Raw genomic sequence first — 23,503 nt, forward strand, 5'->3', positions numbered from 1 at the left:
CTGACTACACCCACCCACACATGACTATGGCTCACTACACCTTCAGCTGGCTCACTATACCTGGCTTCATCCACACTTAGTTACACTTCACATTTAATTACACTAAACTTGTCTCCCTACACTTATCTCTTTACACCTGTCTCCTACACCTGTCTTCCTACACCCGTTTCCCTACACCTGTCTCCCTACACCCGTTTCCCTACACCTGTCTCCCTACACCCGTTTCCCTACACCTGGTCTCCCTACACCCGTTTCCCTACACCTGTCTCCCTACACCCGTTTCCCTACACCTGTCTCCCTACACCCGTTTCCCTACACCTATCTCCTTACACCTGTCTCCTACACCCGTTTCCCTACACCTATACACCTCTCCTTACACCTGTCTCCTACACCTGTACACCTTCCTACACCCGTTTCCCTACACCTGTCTCCCTACACCCGTTTCCCTACACCTGTCTCCCTACACCCGTTTCCCTACACCTGGTCTCCCTACACCCGTTTCCCTACACCTGTCTCCCTACACCCGTTTCCCTACACCTGTCTCCCTACACCCGTTTTGTCTCCTACACCTGTCTCCCTACACCCGTTTCCCTACACCTATCTCCCTTACCTGTCTCCTACACCTGTCTCCCTACACCTGTTTCCCTACACCTATCTCCTTACACCTGTCTCCTACACCTGTCTCCCTACACCCTGTCTCCTACACCTGTCTCCCACACCTACACCCTCCCCACACCTGTCTCCCCTACACCTGTCTCCTACACCCTGTCTCCCCACACTCGTTTCCCTACACCTATCTCTACACCTGTCTCCCCACCTGTCTACACTCGTTTCCCTACACCTATCTCCTGCACCTGTCTCCACCTGTCTCCCTACACCCCGTTTCCCCACCTATCTCCTTACACCTGTCTCCTACACCTGTCTCCTACACCCGTTTCCCTACACCTATCTCCTTACTCTCTCCTACACCTGTCTCCCTACACTCGTTTCCCTACACCTATCTCCTTACACACCTGTCTCCTACACCTGTTTTCCCTACACCTATCTCCTTACACCTGTCTCCTACACCCGTTTCCCTACACCTATCTCCTTACACCTGTCTCCTACACCTGTTTCCCTACACCTATCTCCTTACACCTGTCTCCTACACCTGTCTCCCTACACCCGTTTCCCTACACCTATCTCCTTACACCTGTCTCCTACACCTGTCTCCCTACACCCGTTTCCCTACCTCTATCTCCTTACACCTGTCTCCTACACCTGTCTCCCTACACTCGTTTCCCTACATATATCTCCTTACACCTGTCTCCCATACCTGTCTCCCTGCACCTATAAGTGAATAACTACAATGTTCCTCAGCTGATTGGTTCTCAGTTCAAGCGTTCCTCAGTTTAAACGTTGTGTAAGTATAAGCTTCCCTCAGCTTAAACGCTCCTTATCTGAAAAGTTCCTTATCTTAAATGTTCATGAGGTTAAGCGTTTCTCAAAGCTTGAACGATCTCCTCCTAAAAATGTTCTCAGCTTGAATGTTCCTAACAATAGCAAGTATCAAGAACCAATACACTTAGGAAACCTCAACTCGGATATTGTTCCTCCTCAGCAAAAAACGATTCCTGTTTAAGTATTTATCAGGTTAAGTGTTTATCAGCGTAAACGTTCCTCAGCTAGTGTTTCTCACCTTAAGTGCTCCTCAGATTAAGTGTCCCTTAGCTTAAGTGCTCATCAGCTCAAACGTTCCACAACTTAACGTTAATCAGCTGAAGTGTTTCTCAGCTTAAATATTCCACATCTTAAAGGTTTCACATCTATATTATTCCTCACCTTACATTATGTGTTCCTCACCTTATGTGCTACTCACCTTCAGTGTTCCTCACCTTAGATGTTCCACATTTAACTATTCCTCATTTAAAATATTCTTCAATGTAAACGTTCTTCAGTTTAAAATCAAAAGTTGCTCCTCAGCTCGAAAGGTTCCCTAAACTAATATGTAAATGAGGTCAACGTTTGTCATCCACACAATCACCAGTAAGCATGGTATCAGCCCCTACTCCCCCCTTTCTTAACCACAGCCTGGCTCACACTGACCCTGCATTCTCGCTTAATACCAGAATCTGTAAATGAATTTCGCGTGATTCTTGGGACCCACCCTAAGTCTAGTGACCAACTCGACCATCGCGTGAGTGGTTGCAGTCTTCGTGTCTTCCAGTGTCGGGTACTGAGTCGACCGCTGGAACGTTGAGTCGACCTCTAACTTTCATTAAAGTCGATCTGAGTTGTGTATTAAGTCAATCTGAAATATACGTTAGAGTCGGCCAGCGTCGTGCCTCAAAGACAATCTGTGTCATGTATTAAGTCGACCAATAACATACAGTAAAGTTGACCTATAACTTGCATGAAATTCAACCTATAACTTACATTAGAGTTTACCTGCAATACATTAAAGTTGATCTGTAATATACATTAGAGTCGACCTGTAACATACATTAAAGTCCACCTGTAACATACATTAAGTCGACTTGTAACACATGAAAGTCAATCTGTAACATACATTAAAGTCGACCTATAACATACATTAGAGTCGACCTGTAACATGCATTAGAGACGACCTGCATCACGTTATAATCGACCTGTAACATGCACTAGAGTCGACCTGTAACATGTTTAAATTGGATCTTTTTCAAGGATCACTGCAGTATGTACGTACAGTATATGTGTTAGCAGATCAACTCTCGTGTGCTGCTACAACATCAGTTTTCTAAAAGAAAAAAAAGGGGAGTTCTCTCCCCTCCCCGTAACACAAGCATTCTTTGCAATCTTTATATTAGGGGTTAAAGGTTTCTGGGTCAGAAATGTCGCATGACTTAATGTCTTGCACAATTACTGCAGTCGAGTTGCAAATTATGCACGAACTGGTCATTCATAACACTGGGTGCGGTGAACACACCAACCTTGGCTGCACTATCTCTTACACTGTCACTGATTTCATTTTTATTAGTTGCCATTATTTTTTTTAATGAACCACTTTCTAGTTTTCTTATTATTTGTTTACATATTTCCTTATTATTTGTTTATATATTTCCTTATTATTTGTTTACTCCTTTTATTACCTGTTTACTAATTTAATTATTTTAGTTTATTTCATGCTTTATTTGTTCTATACTATTTTTTAAATGTTATTTATAATATGAATTACTAATTTAACTACCCCTTTTTGCACTTTACTACCGCGGAAATTCATAATATATAGACAATATTTTGCATTATACAACTGCGTCATAACCTGTGACACCATCTCATTATAAATCGACATTCCATCAGATTACTTCGACAGACTTGCAGATATTACACCGACAGGTCACCAAAATACATAGTCATATTACTTTATCCAGGACAATCAGACACATACTATAATATCAACAACAGTGTCATATATTTAATCCAACAAGGTAGGTAACATAGTACCATCAAGTTGAAGGACTTGGTACATGTATACAAAATACCAATGTATGTTTCACCAGAGACTATGCCTTATACATTATACCGTCAAAATCATTGTAAATTGAGTCAAACCAAAGTGACATGTAGGCAGTACATATACGATACTGCTAGTATTTGATTATCTTCGGTGTCAACCGTAGGTATGAATATGGGCGTCTTACGGTATTCGAACCCATAAAGATCTCAAACACTCTTCTAGCAGTACGACATTCCATTTTCGATAATGTTACCGTGTATATAATGTAATATTATCAGTGTTAATAATATTTGCCCTATTGACTCACATATTTTAATAAAATGTCTGTACAGACACACTTTGTCTTACTGTTGTGAAGCGTGTCTCGAGTATTGTTTATATGATATTCCTTTTTATGAAACATTCAAATGATACTTAATTGTTTCGAGTTCTGAACTGTTCAAAATAAACTCGCCATTATCACATATTTTAATGTTTTCTTGTTTTCATTAGATTCACTTATATTACCTAATAAATATTATTAACAACTGCCGCAAATGCTACAATCTTTCGAACAATTTCCACGTGCTCCACCTTCTCCGGGAATCGAACTCAGGATGTCTAATTTACGAGGTGTGTGTGTGTGTGTGTGCTTGCAATAATGGTAAAACCCCATGAGGCTTACTACAATCAAAAGATTATAGCTCTCCGAAATTAATATTAAAAAAAAATAACACTGAATAGAGAAGTTCCTGCAACGTTACGAGTATTGTCTGTGGAAGAAAATGGAAAATATGTTAGATTTCAGGACCAATTGATTCCCATCCAAAATTTAATTTTACGCCACTTTTTTTCTATCTCGCAACAGTTTCTTTTTCTGTAAGCACTGGGTCACTGTTATAAATAAACTTCATATGTCATGGGAAAAAATATGCAGAAACTAATTGCAAAAACCTCCGAGAGAAAAAAAAAATTGTGACCCATTTCCAGAGATACGATGTCAATGAAAATATGATGAGAATTCAAATGCCTGCAATCAATTTCTTTCGCTCTTCTCCCCCAGATATCATACATATTGAAAGCTGAATGATGGTTAGGTTTGATTACCATCTCCTTCGCATATCAAAATTCGATGTTTTGACATAATTTCAAGTGTATGTTTGTCAGTCACGATATACACTTAACTCTCCAACATCTGATTAGAATTCGGAAAATATTTTCGGCAAAGACACAGATAGGCAATAAAGTTTGATTAATTGGCCATATTGAACTCTATATTGGGTTCCTTTCCATCAGTGTCTCCTCATCACGGAGCAAGAAATACTACGACAAATGATATATTACACCAGACGAACTTATAAAATTATTAATAATGACCTAATAGCATAGTCAACTTATTACTATCGTATGTTACCCTTATATAGATCGTAATGATTCATATACTGGCGATGACAGTATATGAGCTTATAATAAGTGTGTATATAAACTGGTTATAAGAGTACATTAAGGTACAAGTACTATTTGACTTCAGAAACGAAAACAATTTGAACAATAAAAAATTACCAACACACAGACCGACTACAGAGTTACACGTATAAAACCTGCACCCAAATTATAGGCTATATATCGATACAGTGTCAATGACGAAAATATATGACCCAATGAAGTTGGTTTATAGTATAAGAGACAAAGATAATCAATGGACAGATACGGTAAAAGAAAAGTGTATGTAATTTACAAATACTGACAGAGATCTATGAATAAAAGTTGTCACGTGAGAATCTAGGATGGGTTGACGTATAGCTAGTATATGCTGGTTATATTAACCTTGAGTACAGTTATAGATTAATAACATTAAGGAATCTATGTTATGATTTTATAAAAATATTATAGGCTTTTTTTCTTAATCATTTAGGCCTACTTTCTTAATTTCCATCGCACAAAGAGTAAATATCTTTTTACGCCGTGGTAAATTTCGTGTCTGCCACGATTGGATTTTTAGCGTCAGTGTAAAATATCTTGTCCGCTACGCCCAAATGTTTAGAATCACGGTAAAATTTTCGTCCACATACTTGAATTTTTTAGCGCCATGGTAAAATTCTGGTCCGACATAAGCTTCAAACTTCATATAACCAGTGAAGTTTTTAGCTGTTTATCGCATTTTCCAGAAATATTGGCGATGTCTGAATCAATGGTTTCGTGTTCCTTATGAATATTTTTTGAAGAAAATAATTATATTCTAGAATTCATCGCTGCTGCCACACCTATTGTTTATATATATATATATATATATATATATATATATATATATATATATATATATATATATATATATATATATATATATATATATATATATATAATCATGTAGATCCACAATGGAAAGGTGGACAAGATAAATCTCGTTAAAACCACACAGGAAAAGGGAAACACTGGAGCACCTTAGCTTTCGTCTTGAATAAAGACGAAATTCTTCTTCCTCACACTCTCCCTTCCTTTTTATCCCATCCCCTCCCCTCTAATATCCTTCTTATTGCCCTTACATCTACCTTCCCTTCCCCTTCTCCCCCAACCTTTCTCACTGCCGCGCCGTATCGGCAGGGCCGTCGTCAGGGTGATGCCCGGGGCCACAAGGCAACCATTTAATCGTTCATTTCTGGCCGTCAATCACCGCAACTCTTGAGAACTAGAATCATTATGCTCCCTTCCCTTTCTCCTGACATCCCTAATTACTGATACTACCTAAACTGAAATTAGATTTTGATCTTTGAGTGGCGAGTCTCTCCCTCCCTGTTCCATTCTCAAGTCAACCAGTTAGTACAGGGAGGAAGGTACCAAGGCATCTTGAATCGAAATACGATAATCGCGGAAGTGCAAGTGAAAGCGAGATATAGATAGATGTTTAGCTACTTGAAAAAATCATCATACAAGTATACAAATGCTCTCTCTCTCTCTCTCTCTCTCTCTCTCTCTCTCTCTCTGTATATATATATATATATATATATATATATATATATATATATATATATATATATATATATATATATTTATATATATAGACAACGCAGTTATACTTTTCAGCATGTATATAGACAGCGTGGGTATACACTCAGCATGCATATTGACAATTTCCAGTGTACCTAGACAGTGAAAAGTGAAAGCGTGACTGCGTGTGAGGAACAGCGTGGATGCAGCACACTGTATACTAAGCCTTTGGTAAACAAGGAGGTAGCATAGTCGGCACTGCACTCGACCGCATTCATTTCCCCAGGGTGTAAACTTGTACCAAATCACAGCTGGGTGAACTGGGAGCGCCTGGGAATCAAATCATCGACCTCTGGAACACGAGGCGAGAACTGTGAGGTTTCATTGGTGAATCTCCCACTTGGTGCTATTCCAAATGCATATAAACTCGTCATTTCTCACCGTTTATGGCGTACGTGTTATAAATTGGTGATTCATCCACTCAGATCTACAGTATTTCACACACGGGGTCTTGAATCGAAGCTTTTTGCTTTTACTAACGTTTCTATATACAGCGAAGGAGAAAATTAAAAAGGAGTCATTACATGCCTTACAGTGGTGACCTGACCTAACCTAACCTCCCATTTATATTTATCTATTTTTGTGCATAGAATCTTGAAAAGAAAGCTCTTTGCTAATGACTTATTCACGATACTCTACAATTAAAGTTAACCTCATTTTTTTTTTGTTGATGACGAGTGTATTTACTAGCCTAGAATAACAGCCTAAAAATCATTATGTTAAAACGCAGTAATGCATTATAGCATCAACAACTGAGAAATGTTGAATGAAAGACCCTCACATTTAGATCAAGTTCGTTCTCCAATCGGAATAAAATTCTCGAAAAATGTCGAATCAAAACAGACAAATCATAAAAAAATCACGTTCATTAATATTTCGAAGGGAAATTACCTTTTAAATGAGAAACAATTGATTTTTCAGTGAACATTCCTCAATCAGAACTATTCCGGGAAATCTTGATTCAAATGATTCACCAATCACATCTTCAAAGCAGCATGCAGAAAATCTCAAATCGATAATATAAACCAGGATAATTCAGGTGAAAAAAACGAGAGAAAACATTTTCAAAAGAGAATCAATTTGTTTTTCAGTGACAGTTAGGTCACATCAGTTTTGGGTCAAAGAGATCCGGAGAAACTCGAATCAAAATTTGACAATTAGGATAATTTGAGTAAGAAGATTAAATATAAGGAGGAAATCATTTAATATATATATATATATATATATATATATATATATATATATATATATATATATATATATATATATATATATATATATATATATATATATATATATATATATATATATATATATACTGTCTATAAGACAACTCTCAATTTTCGCTCGAAGTCTCGCACCTGAAGACTCTCGAATCGAAATTTGACAGTTTGGAAAAAAAATATCCGAGTACAAACAAAAATCACAAAGAAATTGATTCAGTAAATGAGGGTGGCAGCAAATGTGAGGTGAGGGCAGGTGTACGACTCCCCGAGGACGCCAGGTTCAATATACAAAGTGTGGGAATTGTCACGAGCACGACAACTGTGTGTATCTGTGTGAGGACTGAGGCACCACTAGTCTCGGTGCTCACTCTATACTGGAATAGTGTATAAGGTTTCTTGATTCAGTTTTATGCTTCCAGCTCACTAGGCTTCTCGGGGTTCAGTGCATATTGGAATGGTGATATGTTATTATAGCGTCTTGATGATACAGGGCAATTTATTTTATTCCAGAACCCGGAATGTTTATTATGTTTTAGGTCGTGCGATAAACAAGAACCTAAAAATCAATAAGAATGAAGTCTGATCATTGTTAAGAGCATTTATATTATGTTATTTATGTTATATTTATGCTATGGCCAGACTTTATTCCTACCGATTTTTATTAATCATATAAGGTTCTCGAATAAAAAAATAAATATCCTGTAGAAGCTTCGACTGTTATCACTATCTTGGTGATTTGGGCTTGGTTGTTATCATCGTCTTATTGATATCATTTAAAGGTTATCATATTCTTGGTGATACTGTTAAGTAATTATCATTATCCTATGTGTGTGTGTGTATGGTCGCGGGATATATATATATATATATATATATATATATATATATATATATATATATATATATATATATATATATATATATATATATATACTATATACAGGATATTGACGTGTATGCGTGTGGCTGTCTTTCCGTGAGAGCGTACGCGCGCCAGCCCAGCAACACCCACCTTATTACTCATCAGTAAAAGCTTAACTTGGCCTCCCCCTCCTGAACACACCGTTGCCTAGAATTATCAATTAACCGGTTTAAAATGTTAATTAAACACGCTAATAAAACCAACTCTTATTAGGAAAATCCCCTGATCCATACATATATTTTCACGATTAATGTTAACTAATGATTTAAAAATAATGCGTTTAATGTGACGTATCTGCGTTAACGAGAGCAACCCCTGCGAGGATTATATGTGTACGCCATGTGTAGATTATATGTGCGTAGATTATGTGTATAGGTTATGTGTGTAGGTCATGAAGAGGATATGTGCGTGTATTATGTGGGTGTAGGTTAAGTGAATAGGGTAATATGTGTGTACAGTATATCATAATGTGGGGGATGTGCGAGTCATGCGTAGGTCATGTGTCGATTACTGGCGTATATCATATAATCATGTGTATGTAATTAGCGTATATAACGTTATCATGTATAGGTTATGTGTACAGGTCATGTGTAGGTTATGTGGCATGACATGCGTAGATAATGTGATTACATTATGTGTACAGCAAATTCAAACCTAAACACGCATTCTTACATCCCCACACAAACTCACATAAACACTCGCACACCCCCACACGCACCCTCACCCCTCACGCTCACTCTCACTCCCCTACGCTCACTCTCACTCCCCCATGCTCACTCTCACTCCTCCACGTACATTCTCACTCCTCCACGTGCACTTTCACTCCCCCACGCTCACTCTCACTCCCCTACGCTCACTCATCTCCATGCCCACGCTCACTCACTCCCCCACGTGCTTTCTCACCCCCCACGCACCCTCACCCCTCACGCTCACTCTCACTCCCCTACGCTCACTCTCACTCCCCCATGCTCACTCTCATTCCCCCACGTGCTTTCTCACTCCTCCACGTGTACTCTCACTCCCCCACGCACACTCTCACTCCCCCATGCTTACTCTCACTCCTCCACGTGCACTCTCACTCCCCATGCTCAATCTCACTCCCCACGTGCACTCTCACTCCCTATGCACCCTCCTATGCTCACTCTCATTATCCCCAAGTGAACTTTCACATTCTCCCACTTTCGTAAGCAGTCTCACACGCTCACAGTCTCACACTACCTTATACCCTCTCGGATGAACATTTCCTTTCTCGCACCTTTTCATGCCCACTCTCAGGACCCCTCTCCACCTTCTTATCATCTCAGAAATGTACAGGTATACGGTTTTCGCTTCCTCCTCACCACACCTATGCACACTCCCACTTTATCCATCTTCTCCCAAGGACCCAATTTCCCCTGCCTCCCCGAGTAAGAGACATCTCTGCCAACAGTGACATCTTCTCCCAAGGACCCAATTTCCCCTGCCTCCCCGAGTAAGAGACATCTCTGCCAACAGTGACATTCGTTACGGCAAGCGAACAACAGACCTGACTGACACACAGACAGACAGACACGCGGAAAAAAATATGGCAGGCTTAATTTGTAAACAACGGGAGACAGGCGAGTGGTGACTGCACTTATTCCCCCCCTCCCGCCATGAGCTCAGACAGATGTGATTCAATGAACTTCCTCTCCATCTATCTACTTATCTTTCTGTCTGTCTGTGTCTCTCTCTCTCTTGATGTTATAATGCATTAATGTACTTCAACTAAAGTCTTAAGCGCTATTTATCAACAGTTATCGATTAAGAAATACATATATTTAGTTCACTCCTTCACATATTTCGAAATTTGGTATTTATCATACCGAGCACGTGAGTGAACTATACATCAACCTGACTACACATTCTTAGGTGAGAATCCAATTCAAATTTTTATGTAAATTTATTCTTAATATGGCTGTGTAATTTTAGGTGATATCCAGTTTACACTTTTATTTGAAATCATTATCAATCCGACTGTACAATTTTAGGTGATATCTTTATCAACATTTCTTTGGGAAGATCTTGATATTGTACACAGTTTCATGAGAGAACGGTCATTGATAAAGCCAAAGGGTTAATAATTTAGGAACATGTCACTATATTGTTGGGGAGCTGGTGGTAGAGCGGTACCGTTCTTGCCTCGCAAGCAAGATGTCACGGGTTCGATTCCCGGGCCGGCGGAAGTTGTTTGGACACTCTTCCTAGTTCCCTTCGTCCCTGTTCACCTAGCAGTAAAGTAGGTACCTGCTGTAAATCGAAAGTTGCGAATTCGTATTCAGGGACAAGTTGTTGGAGCTTCCAATAACTTGATGACATAAACCACTGACTCTTCAGGCTTCTACGGCCTTGACTCTTCAGACTTCTACACCCTTAACTCATGAGACATAAAGGCAAGCATGAACTTAGCATGCTTCCCTGTTGTGCACTGTAAACGCTTCTGCGCTTCACCTTACACAAGGATGTAGGGGGGTGCCCAATAAATGAAAAAAAAAAAAATATACTGTTAAAAAGTTGAATTGCAAGGTTGATTTTCTCTCTATTTTAATGTTAAGCTTAAATTATAAATCGCTACAAATTAAACTAAAATTCCAAAACTTCATTATATATAAAATCTATGGTCAAAATATTAATACTTCAAAAGTAAAATAGTATGTTAAATTTTTTAAAACTTGGTTAATTATTAAAACTTACTAAAGTGCTAAAATACCTAAAACTTTAGAACCGGAAAACGACGAAACTTCTACAGAAATGTTAAAACTTCAAAATACTTACCACCTTACGTTGAGGTAAACAGTAAACACTAAGTAATGAATTCCCTGAAGGCGGGTCACATATCAGGTCGAGTAGTGGCATCTCGGTACAGTACGTAAACTACGTAAAACTCTGGTTACGAATTGGCAACTTCTTCGTGTGGAATGAACGACTGGCAAAAGTCCAAAAAATAAAATAATAAGGCCTGACTACACCGTACGTAAATTCAAGAAATCAATCGCAGGCAAATAGAGGCACCCTGTTTATACAATTTTTTTTCCAAGATCGAGGATTCGTGTGTAAAAATTAAGACTGACTTTTTTTTTGTGTTTTCCAGGGAACGACTGGCAATATTACGTAAATGACTAACAGACCAAACGAGAATTTAAGAAACAAACACAGACAGGAATCGATCGCAGGCAAGGAGACGAGGTGGCCTGTTTATACAAATATTGATTCGAAGGTGGAAATTCGTTCAAAAAAATCCTACCAAGGACTGTCAATTTGAACGTGAATATAAGTTACGGGTGCGTGGTATTCAATGGTCGGGAAGAAGGACGAAATGGTGATGGACAGTTTATCGAGAAACACCGGGGCATGTAAAATGCCGCCTCAGTTTGGAATCTCAAACTTTAGAGGGAAAAATGGTGAAGAGTGGCGTTTCGAACGTGAACATAAAGAGGCGGGTACACTAAGCAATTAATGGTGGAAACATCAAATAGACGGAGTGTGTGTTGTTTACATGTGTTTCTGTGTTCCATATGGAAAGGTTTTCATAGGCGTACATTTATTCAGTTCGCACGCTAGTCGACAACTGTACGGACAAGTGACGGTTCAATTACCAGCCAACGCTGCTGATTGTAATGAAAAAATACATTACCTGAGTCGCGAACACAGCGAAAAGGAAACAGAAGTGATGTGCTGCAACTGAGTTCACCATCGGAACTCAACCATTTCATTCATGTGTGGGAATGATACAGTGGCACCACACTAGTCTTCCATTCGGGAAAACCGGGTTCTTTCCCAGCTTGGATAAATGTACTGTACTTTTGGTCAAAACAATTATTGAAACATCCTCATCTTTGTTATGAAAACAAAGTGAAGCGTCTTGTTCAAAACAAAAGTTGGATAGACACTCACTATGTTATACAGTTACTCCTTTATCGTGTGTCTGAAGCTATTTTAGTTTTCCACAAACTGTATCACAACCGAATTTCAAAATCTGATCTCAACTGTGCAAGAACAAGTAGAATACATTGCCTCCTTTACATGTCACACTTGGCAGTCTTGACTCAATGTAAATGCTCTAAAAGAATTGCAGACTTAAGTGTATCACTAATCACCTCACTTTAAGTTCTGAGAAATACTACAGACTTAATTGTGTCACATGTTACATAATGTTATAATTTAACACTGAGCATCGACAACTGAGGTTTATAAGCGCAGTCTTTTAGGTACATACTATACTAAAATGACTTTAATATACAGAGATACCGATGACTTCACTCTTAGCACCATCTTTACATTAGGCTCTTAAAGTACTACAAACTTCACTCTTATCATCAGTCTCACTTAAGGCTCTGAATAATATTACAGTCTCACCATAACATCGTCACCTTCACTTTTGTCTGAGAAGTACTATATACTTGACGGGATCACTATTCTCGCACGTGACCTCAATCAGCCCAGGTTAACGAGCGCACCCTGTAATCATCTTTGTTAACTTCTGTTTGATGTGACGATAAATTGCAGGTAAGGTTATTTAAAACACACTTTATAAAGCCATTCATTCATTCATCCGTGAGTTAAGTTTACTGTTTTTTAATGGTTCATTTAAAAAAAATACGAGCGGCGGCGATTTCAATTTCTTTTATGTTGCTGCGCCTGACTGTGTGAACAAGTCATGTAAAACAAAGCGAAAACACAAATCCTGTTTAATGTGGTCTATGCGTTTTTTTTAACAGAGGAGCTCACAAGTAACGAACAGGCGAGGTGCCTGTCTCCACAGTTATGACTTAGTACCTGTGCCAGGTTATTCTCATCATGCAAACGGGTAAGAGTTTCTAAAGCAGATGATTTTCATGCAATCTTTAAAGTTTTTGATGGCACGAGCAGTAAATATAATTATACAACTGGAGAAATCATTAAATACCACATAAATCTTAACTCTGAAATTCCACTGGACGGTCGACATATACAGTGCTCTCGTTTATCTACCTTATATCTTCTGCAGAGGGATTTTGGAATAATTATATAAGTCTAAGTCTTGGCCGTCTCCCGATACAGAAAATACAACTAAAAAGACGATATTATAATGTGTTTTTGCTCTTTATAAATTAATATCGTTAAACTGTTTTTTTGTTAGTAAGTGCACTGATATACACGTGATGTCACAATGTTAAGGAAGATACAATAGTCCATTAAGCGCAACTCTAATTATCAACAATGAAATTCTAAGAGTGCCTTTTAAAGCACTTTTGTCTCTTTATTCTAAACTAATGTTCACAAAGAAAAAGAAATATGGATTATAATTAACTTACAATTCACAAAAAAAATCAGTGATTGAATAGTTAACTCTGTACCTAAGTGAGGGTCAAACTCGGGGCGGTGTTCGTCATCGTGGGCATAAACAGCCGCACTATGAGGTAAGGCTCGACAAAATCACATCTAGGGACCCAGACCAGAAGTCTCTCATGTTGTGGAGTTAATATTTAATGAGCGTGGCGGAACAGGGCAGGGCAGGTCCAGGGACCGAATTCCTATATCCGTGCGTTAATTTGTCCCCTAATTCAAATTATAACCCAGACATTACTTTTTAATAGCCTCAATGTAGATTCAAGGTAACACTGACCACTAGCTGAAAAGAGGCAGTAAAATGCGTTCTCACATCCCCAGGTAAGTGGAAAAAATAAATCGGACTCAGGTCTTCTTCAGTATTTTATCTAACCTAGACGGAAATTATATGGTCATGGCTGGTGAAGGAGGAGTGCTGCACGACCAGAAAAGATATGACATGTTAGGGTGTATCTATTAGCTGATGTGGGTTTACGTTGGTATAACACATGTGAAATGTGCCCCCTCCTCCCACAGTCACAACCACGTCCCCTCCCGCCCCCTCCTCCCACAGTCACAAACCACGTCCCTCCGTCCAGTCCTCCCACAGTCACTACCACGTCCCTCCTCCTCCCACAGTGACACCGTCCCTCCTCCTCCCCACAGTGACAACCACGTCCCTCCCGCCTCCTCCTCCCCACAGTCACTACCACGTCCCTCCCGCCCTCCTCCCACAGTGACAACCACGTCCCTGACAACCACGTCCCCTCCGCCCTCCTCCCACAGTGACAACCACGTCCCCTCCTCCTCCTCCTCCCACAGTGACAACCACGTCCCCTCCCTCCCCTCACGTCCCTCCCCCCTCCTCCCCCCTCCTCCCGTCCTCCCACAGCCACTACCACGTCCCCTCCCCCCTCCCACAGTCACTACCACGTCCCCTCCCGTCCCATCCTCCACAGTCACTACCACGTCCCTCCGTCCCCTCCTCCCACAGTCACTACCACCCCCCGTCCCTCCTCCCATAGTCACTACCACCTCCCGTCCGCCCTCCTCCCACAGCTAAGACCTCCCCTTCCGTCCCTAAGTCACTACTACCTCACTTCCCGTCCCCTCCTCCCACAGTCACTACTACTCTCCTCCGTCCCTTCCTCCCACAGTCACTAAGAGTCCCCTCCTCAGTCACTACTACCACCTCCTGTTCCTCCTCCCACTGCCGTCCCTCCTACAGTCACTACTACCACCTCCCGGCCCTCCTCCCACAGTCACCTACCACCCCTCCTGTTCCTCCTCCCACTGTCACAGACCTCCCTGTCCCTCCTCCCACAGTCACTACTACCACCCCTCCGGCCTCCTCCCACAGTCACTACTACCACCCCTCCCACCCTCCTCCCACCAAGACCTCCCCTCCCGTCCTCCTCCCTCCCCCACAGTCACTACTACCACCACCCCGTCCCTCCTCCCACAGTCACTACTACCACCTCCGGCCCCTCCTCCCACAGTCACTAAGACCCCCTCCCGTCCCTCCTCCCACAGTCACTACTACCACCCCCCTCCTCCCACAGTCACTACCACCTCCCGTCCCTCCTCCCACAGTCACTACTACCACCCTCCTGTCCCTCCTCCCACAGTCACTACTACCACCCCTCCTGTCCCTCCTCCCACAGTCACTACTACCACCTCCCGGCCCCTCCTCCCACAGCCACTACTCCCTTCCTCCCACAGTCACTACTACCACCCTCCTGTCCCTCCTCCCACAGTCACTACTACACCCCTCCGCCCCTCCTCCCACGTTCCCTCCCTCCTCCCACAGTCACCACCACCCCCCTGTCCCCTCCTCCCACAGTCCTCCTGTCCCTCCTCCCACAGTCACTACTACCCTCCTGTCCCTCCTCCCACAGTCACTAAGACCTCCTGTCCCTCCTCCCACAGTACCACCCCTCCTGTTCCTCCTCCCACTGTCACTAAGACCTCCCTCCCGTCCCCTCCTCCCACAGTCATTACTACCACCCTCCCGGCCCTCCTCCCACAGTCACTACTACCCCCTCCTGTTCCTCCTCCCACTGTCACTAAGACCTCCCCTCCGTCCTTCCTCCCACAGTCACTACCACCACCCCTCCCATCCCCTCCTCCCACAGTCACTACCACCTCACCTCCCGCCCCCTCCTCCCACAGTCACAAAGATCAACAACCATCCATCCTGATACAGTATTTGACTTCCATATCGACCAGTTCCTGACGTCAGGTAACCAGTGACTCGAACCACAACCACCACACCTCTACTGGTGAGTGTTTGGCTGACACTGACATTGCTACTTACTATTGCGTGACTGACACTTCTGCTGACTAATAAGTGACCGACACGTCTGCTGAATAATAAGTAAACTGACACTGCTGCTGACTGTTACATGACTGTCATTGTTGTTGCTGACTAATACATAAACCGACACTACTGCTGACTAATATGTAAACTGACACTGCTGCTGACTAATACGTAAACTGACATTGTTGCTGACTATCATGTTACTAGTAATGTTGCTGACTAATATGCGACTGGCACTGGAGCTAACGTTTACGTGACTGACACTGTTGCTGACTTTTACAGGGCTGACACTACTGCTTACTGATATGTGACTTAAACTCCTGCTGACTTTTGTGTGGCTGGCAATGTTGCTAACTATTACGTGGCTGACTCTGTTGCTGACTATTACGTGGCTGACACTGTTGCTGACTATTACGTGGCTGACAATGTTGCTGACTTTTATGTGACTGACACATAAAAATCCACTGTTGTGGATGTGTCAGAATGAAATTGTGTGTGTGTGCAACAACAACAACAACAACAACAACAAAACAACAATTGTGTGCAACAACAACAACAACAACAACAACAACAACAACAACAACAACAACAACAACAACAACAACAACAACAACAACAACAACAACAACAACAACAACAACAACAACAACAACAACAACAACAACAACAACAACAACAACAACAACAACAACAACAACAACAACAACAACAACAACAACAACAACAACAACAACAACAACAACAACAACAACAACAACAACAACAACAACAACAACAATTATAATAATAATAATAATAATAATAATAATAATAATAATAATAATTAACGGTTTATTGAGAAAGTTCTGTAGCCCAAAGGCTGAAAATATACACTAGGCAAAAATTACTTATTACATACAAAGACATGGGGCAGGTGGGTCGTTTAACAAAAGCTTTCATAACTAAAAGGAGAAGGAACATGAATTGAACATACAAATTATTATAGTTTGCAGTTAATGGCCCGGGCTGGTCTCTTGCCATACTGTGTGAAGTCACGTAGGCCACGTTGTGTAGTGGCTCGTCCGTAGGTGTTGATATGAAGGACCTCACGTGGTCATGGAGACACCGGGTGGTGTGGTGTTCACGTGGTGCAGTAACTTTCGAGTTAGCCTTACTGCAAACCGAGGCAGACAAGTGGCAACTCCGGAAACACGCTGACGCCGCCCTTCTTTCACTAGATGTAGCCCCTCACATGTTTAACATCTCTGGACGACCCTTCCGGTCCCGCATCGGCCTCTCTCGTCACCTCAGAGCTCACCAGCAAAGATGACATCCTTAATAAATTATATAAATTTATCATAGCTGGATGATCACCATTATTGATTCCGAGTGACGAAGCACAAAGAATGGGGCCCTTGATGATCTCCTATGTGAAGCAAGAACACTGCAGGAGAGACTAAAATTTATAGGAGACGGAAAGCAAAACACTGATGACGTTGCAAGAAAGTTTGGAAACAAAATGCGTGTGGGAAAAGTGTCTTTGGCGGTAAGAACTCTCACACAGGAATCCTCCGGTGGTGTTCTGCCAATAAACAGAGAGACATTAAAACAACTGAAGGAAAAGCATCCCCCTGCAAGTGAAGAGGAAGACACCAGGTTCCAGGGTGACTCTATCCCACCATATGCTGTCCTTTTTGAGAAAATGACAGGAGGGATGGTGTGGAAAAACCCCTGAAAACTCTGGGAGGTGCCGGCCCTTCAGGCCTGGATGCAAACGGTTGGAGAGTTATCCTCAGCATCAACAAGTTTGGCCCCGTAGCAAATGATCTCTGCACTGCCATTGCCATCCTTGCAAGAAAGCTAGCAATCTCGTGCTGCCAACATCTCCATGCTCTGACGGCCTGTCGCCTCATTCCCCTAGATAAGAATCCAGGATGTAGGCCTATAGGGGTGGGGGAAGTGCTGAGGCGGATCATTGGAAAATGCATAATGGAGGTGGTAAAGGAAGATGTCAGGACAGCGGCAGGGAACCTGCAAATTTGTGCTGGCCACCAGGCTGGAGGGGAAGCTGCCATTCACGCCATGAGAACGATATTTGAGCAGCGTGATTGTGAGGCTGTTCTCCTGGTTGACGCTTCCAACGCATTCAACATACTCAACGCAAGGCCACACTGCGCAACATCAAGATCAAGTGTCTAAGCTTTGCAATGTATGTTGAAAACACCTATAGGAATCCATCAGACCTCTATATAGTAAACATCAAGGCTCTAAGACAGTGGTTCTCAACCTTGTTTGCCCCATGCACCCCTTTCACCATATGTCAGAATGTCATTCCCCCCTCCTTTCCAAGATTGTCTGCCTCAAAAAGTGCATTCCAAATAATATGCATATAATACTGAAAATCCTTTATTTTTTCCATATTAGTACATATACATTTACAATTTTACATGGATTATTTTTATAGTGGAGTTTTACAAATTAAATGCCAATTGAAAATGTTGATGGATTTATAAAACTTGAATAAAAGTAAAATAGTTTTTTTTTATTTATAATGAATTACTTAACAGACCAAACTGAAGCATAATGCAATAAACAAAAAGTTCAATAGAATACCAGGATATTGTAAATTTGTAATTAATTTTATTCAGATGAAGATTACAGTCAATGAGAAACCTGTGATTGTTTTTTCTTCGCCAATTCTGGGATACGCGGAGGAGTGCTTGAAAGGGCACAACGCAGGTCATTTTCTACCTCTAATCTACTACGTTGCTTCGTTTTAATTTGCAACAGAGTTGAAAAGCCTGACTCACAAAGATATGTCGACACAAACGGAAGCAATGCACGGATAGCTCTTTCTGCCACTTTTGGGTAGGAATCGCACATCAAGGGCCAAAATTCTGTGATTGATTTCTCATCGAACATATCTCTTGCTCCCCCCCTGAAAACCTGAATTCCCCCCCTGGGGGGAATTCCTTCCTGGTTGAGAACCCCTGCTCTAAGAGGTGATACCATCATACAGTCAACTGAGGGAACAACGCAGGGGGACCCTGTTGCAATGGCAATGTACGCAAAAGGCCTATCCGTGCTCCAACACACAATAAAATTTGAAAACACCGAGGTCAAGTAAGTGGCGTATGCTGACGACCTTGCAGGAAAAGTGGAGGACATCAATAAGTGGTGGGACCTGATAACATCATATGGTCCACAAATAGGGTACCACCCAAATGCCAGCAAGTCCTTCCTCATTGTGAAGCCAGAACATTATGAACGGGCAATGGAGGTGTTCGGTGGAACTGAGGTCAAAATAACAAAGGATGGCCAAAGACACCTAGGTGTTGTAATCAGCACGACGGACTTGAAGACCGAGTACGTAACGGGAAAGGTGAATGAGTGGGTTAGGGAAATCCAAGCTCTGTTTGATATTGCTAACACAGAGCCACATGTGGCTTTTGCGGCATTCACCCATGGAGTCAAGCATCGCTGGAACTACCTGATGCGCACTATCCCTGATATTGGACCCCTCCTCCACCCTCTGGAAGAAGCTATCAGCGTCAATTTCATTTCCAATCTAGTGAAACATCTTCACTTAACTCCAGCAGAAAGTTCACTCCTTGCACTACCACCGAGACTGGGAGGAATGGGAGTGACCAATCTAGAGGAGATTCCTGCCACCGAACATCTAAACTCAGTTAAGCTCACGGCAGCCCTCAGTGACCACACAATAGCTCAGAACGCAACAGGTGAGGTGGATACCAGCGAAGTAAACAAGATTCGACGGTCCATTACGACAGAACGACAGCACGGCCAAAGTGATAAGTTGCAGCAACTGATGCTGCAAGTACCAGAGAATTTGAAAGAAAAAGTAGCTATAGCGCAGGAGGTGGGCGCCTCGAACTGGTTAACTACGTTCCCGATAAGGGCAAATGATTTCAGTCTCAATAAACAAGAATTTACAGATGCCATTGCTCTAAGGTACGAGAGGCCAGTAGAAGGTTTGCCCTCCCAATGCGTGTGTGGCTCTTCCTATGACGTCGATCACGTCATGGTGTGCAAGAAAGGGGGCTTCATATGCATGAGGCATGACGAAGTAAGGGATCTCACAGCAAATATGTTGAAGGAAACCCTGTCGTGATGTCAGGGTAGAACCGACCCTCTTTCCATTGGACGGTGAGAATTTCCAACATAGGACCTCAAACACATCCAACGAAGCCCGTGTTGACATCAGTGCTCGCGGATTCTGGACGCGGGGACAGCGAGCCTTCTTCGACATCAGAATTTTTTATTCCATGGCCGTATGTCACCATAACTTAGCTCTCGATGCTGCACAAATGGGGAACGAGAACGCCAATATAAGGGCATATGAGGAGAGAATTCAAAACGTTGATCAAGGCAGCTTCACTCCTCTGGTGTTCACAACATCTGGTGGGATGGGACCAAGTGCAAGATGCTTCTACGCCAGACTCGCGGAGGCGCTATCCGAACAGAAGCAGCAGCCCAGAAGTTACAGTATGTTACAGCCTGGATGAGATGTCGACTGTCCTTCTCTCTCCTTAGGTCTGCTTTGCTCTGCCTCAGGGGAACGAGAGCATTGGCCCCAAAGCTGACAACAGTTGCATATATTGACTATGAGGCAACAGTCACTGAATGCCGCATTGATCTGCGGCTCAACTAACTCAACACAGTTAGGGTAGCTACTTGTGTATTAGGATATTTATTTTTAAGGTAATAAAATGGCGGGGAGTTTGTGGCTATTAGGGGAGGCTGGAGGCCACGTTAAAAAAAAGAGAAGAAAAAGTAGTGTGTGTGTGTGTGTGTGTGATGGTTTATGTGTACATGTTTACGAGTACTACATGTGTTCAAAAACGTGTGTGTACATTCTCGTGTGTAGGTATGGGAGTCTGTTTGCATACATACTGTACAAGTGCGTGACTAATGTACATACACAAGCCCCCATGTGCGTGTATCCGCCCACGTATCATGTGAGGGATGGACAGCTCTCAGAAAAACACACAAGGTGGTCCTGTGACGTAGAATCGATAAACAACATTAAGACTGGACCGTATCTCCTCTGCTCCTACACGCTTAACACAGAAAGATAGAAAACACCTACCGGTCAATAGGGAAAATTGGTTATTGAAACAGAGTAAAGTATGTTAGTTCTCAAAAATAGGATGAGTTGGTCTGACAATATTCAACTGGTCATCAAAATAGGATGATTGCGTCTTCAAAACTGGTTACGTTGGCCTTTAAAATAGGATGAGTTCGTTGTCAAAAACATGAAAAAATTACCATGAAAAATAATATAACTTGGCCCTAGAAGTTTGTAAATAAATCATTCTTTCTTGCAGTCAGTAACCGGACTAAAAATCGAGAGAAAAGTTTGAAATAATTATAAACTTTTCACCAAATTCTTTACGTATAAAATGTTGACAGTTGTATATCTGCTCTGCTCTGCGTGGAAAGTTTTTATAATATCTATCCGTGAAATATATTAATAGTCTGTCTCTACCTTTTTATGAGAAAAGTTGATCTACAGTATTTGTCTACCTTAAGAGTCTTAATAATATTTTGTCTACTCTCTTCTACGTAGAAGGTTTTAATACTTATATGCGGAAAGTTTTAATAATTTGTCTCTATACGTGGAAGTTTTAATAATTTGTCTATACGTGAGAAGCTTTCATAATTATTTTTCAATATGTGGAAATCTTTATATGTGGCAGGTGTTATGAATATATCTATACACATAAAGTTACTGTCTCTATACGTGGAAATTATGGGTAATAATTTATCTATACATAGGTTTTTGTAATAATTTATTCACAGATGTCTTATGTACAGCAAAACAGTGTGATACAAATGGCTGACACAGGTGCAATGAGACAGGGACCATGTAAGGCCGAATGAGATAAATGATTACAAAAACCTACTGGGGTTTCACATCAAATTCACTCTCATTAATACAACATCTTAAATGTATTGTAACATGGAAACTATGCAGAATCTGATGTATATATATATATATATATATATATATATATATATATATATATATATATATATATAAAACGCTAAATAGAGATAATTGCCGATTAAGCTCTATAAAGCAACTTAAGTCTTTACCTGCCAAAAAATAGAATAACTTGTTATAATTATTTATTACTGTAACTCACTAGAAATTAATTTGTGTAAGGTAAATTTGATCAGTTTCATGTAAGGCTTCGTTTACTGTCAAAAGATAGCAAAATTATACCTAAATTAGGTTAGGTTAGGTTAGGTTAGGTTTTGTATTAATCTTTTCATTCATATGTATTTTTATGATCTACATTACATGATCATTTACGGTCAGTCAGAAGTTTAAAAAAAAAACATAAATACTCGTACATAGAAGTTATCGCTTCACTGGTCAATAGCCAAAATGGTTCACATATGAGATCATGCTCACACAACTAATTTCATATTGCTGAATTCGAATCTGATATTTGTTTTGTTCTATCAGACCAGGTTTTATAAAAAAATCAATAGGTACAAATATTTAATATTCCATCACGTGTCGTGCAAAAGATGAGATTATCTCATGTGACTGTGCTTTCATGACTAATTTCATATTAATGAATATTAATTGGATGTTTCATTCTACCATCAGACCTACTTTCTTAAAGAATAAAAAAAATAGTAAATATAGTAACATTATCGCGTCATGCAAGATACAATTTTAAACCTATCACAGATAAGCTCATAAAAAATTGTACCAAAAAACATAAGTTCAAATCCTTTATAATGACAAAATATGAAGTTCTAAAAGTGCTTCTGAACTTTACTCTTTCTCTTGTACAGCTTGCTCTCCATCTTCTAGCAGGTTACGCTGCTTTAGTCTGGATCCCAAAACTTCAGCCTTTTCTTTTGACAAGTTTAGGTCCCTGATGAGATCATGAAGCGCTTCTTGAGTAAATAGTTTAGGCCTGGTATTTTCAGAGTCATCCTGGTAGTCGTTTTCCATTGAGGTAGAGGTAGAATCGGAATCACTCAATTCTTGTTCAGTCGGTGGATTTGGGACTGGAAGTTCAGCACTGTGCGGTACTGGTCGGATTGCAGAAGCAATATTGGGGTACTGTACCTTGCCTCGTGTCTTGATTTTTATTCCCTTAATATTTGTGAGACAGAAGTAGCAGTCACTACTGTGGTCTTTAGGTTCACGCCATATCATTGGTACAGCAAACGGCATTCCTGAACTTCGT

General features: G+C 41.1%; 1 long non-coding RNA gene across 1 annotated transcript in view; it reads left to right on the plus strand.

Annotated features, from left to right (window-relative positions):
* LOC121873201 overlaps window positions 1-23,503 on the plus strand; it is a 112,090-nt gene that overhangs the window by 71,596 nt on the left and 16,991 nt on the right. The window lies entirely within an intron of this gene.

This window comes from Homarus americanus, unplaced genomic scaffold (genome assembly GCF_018991925.1).
Source record: "Homarus americanus isolate GMGI-L3 unplaced genomic scaffold, GMGI_Hamer_2.0 scaffold32929, whole genome shotgun sequence".
Classification (NCBI taxonomy): Eukaryota; Metazoa; Arthropoda; class Malacostraca; order Decapoda; family Nephropidae; genus Homarus; species Homarus americanus.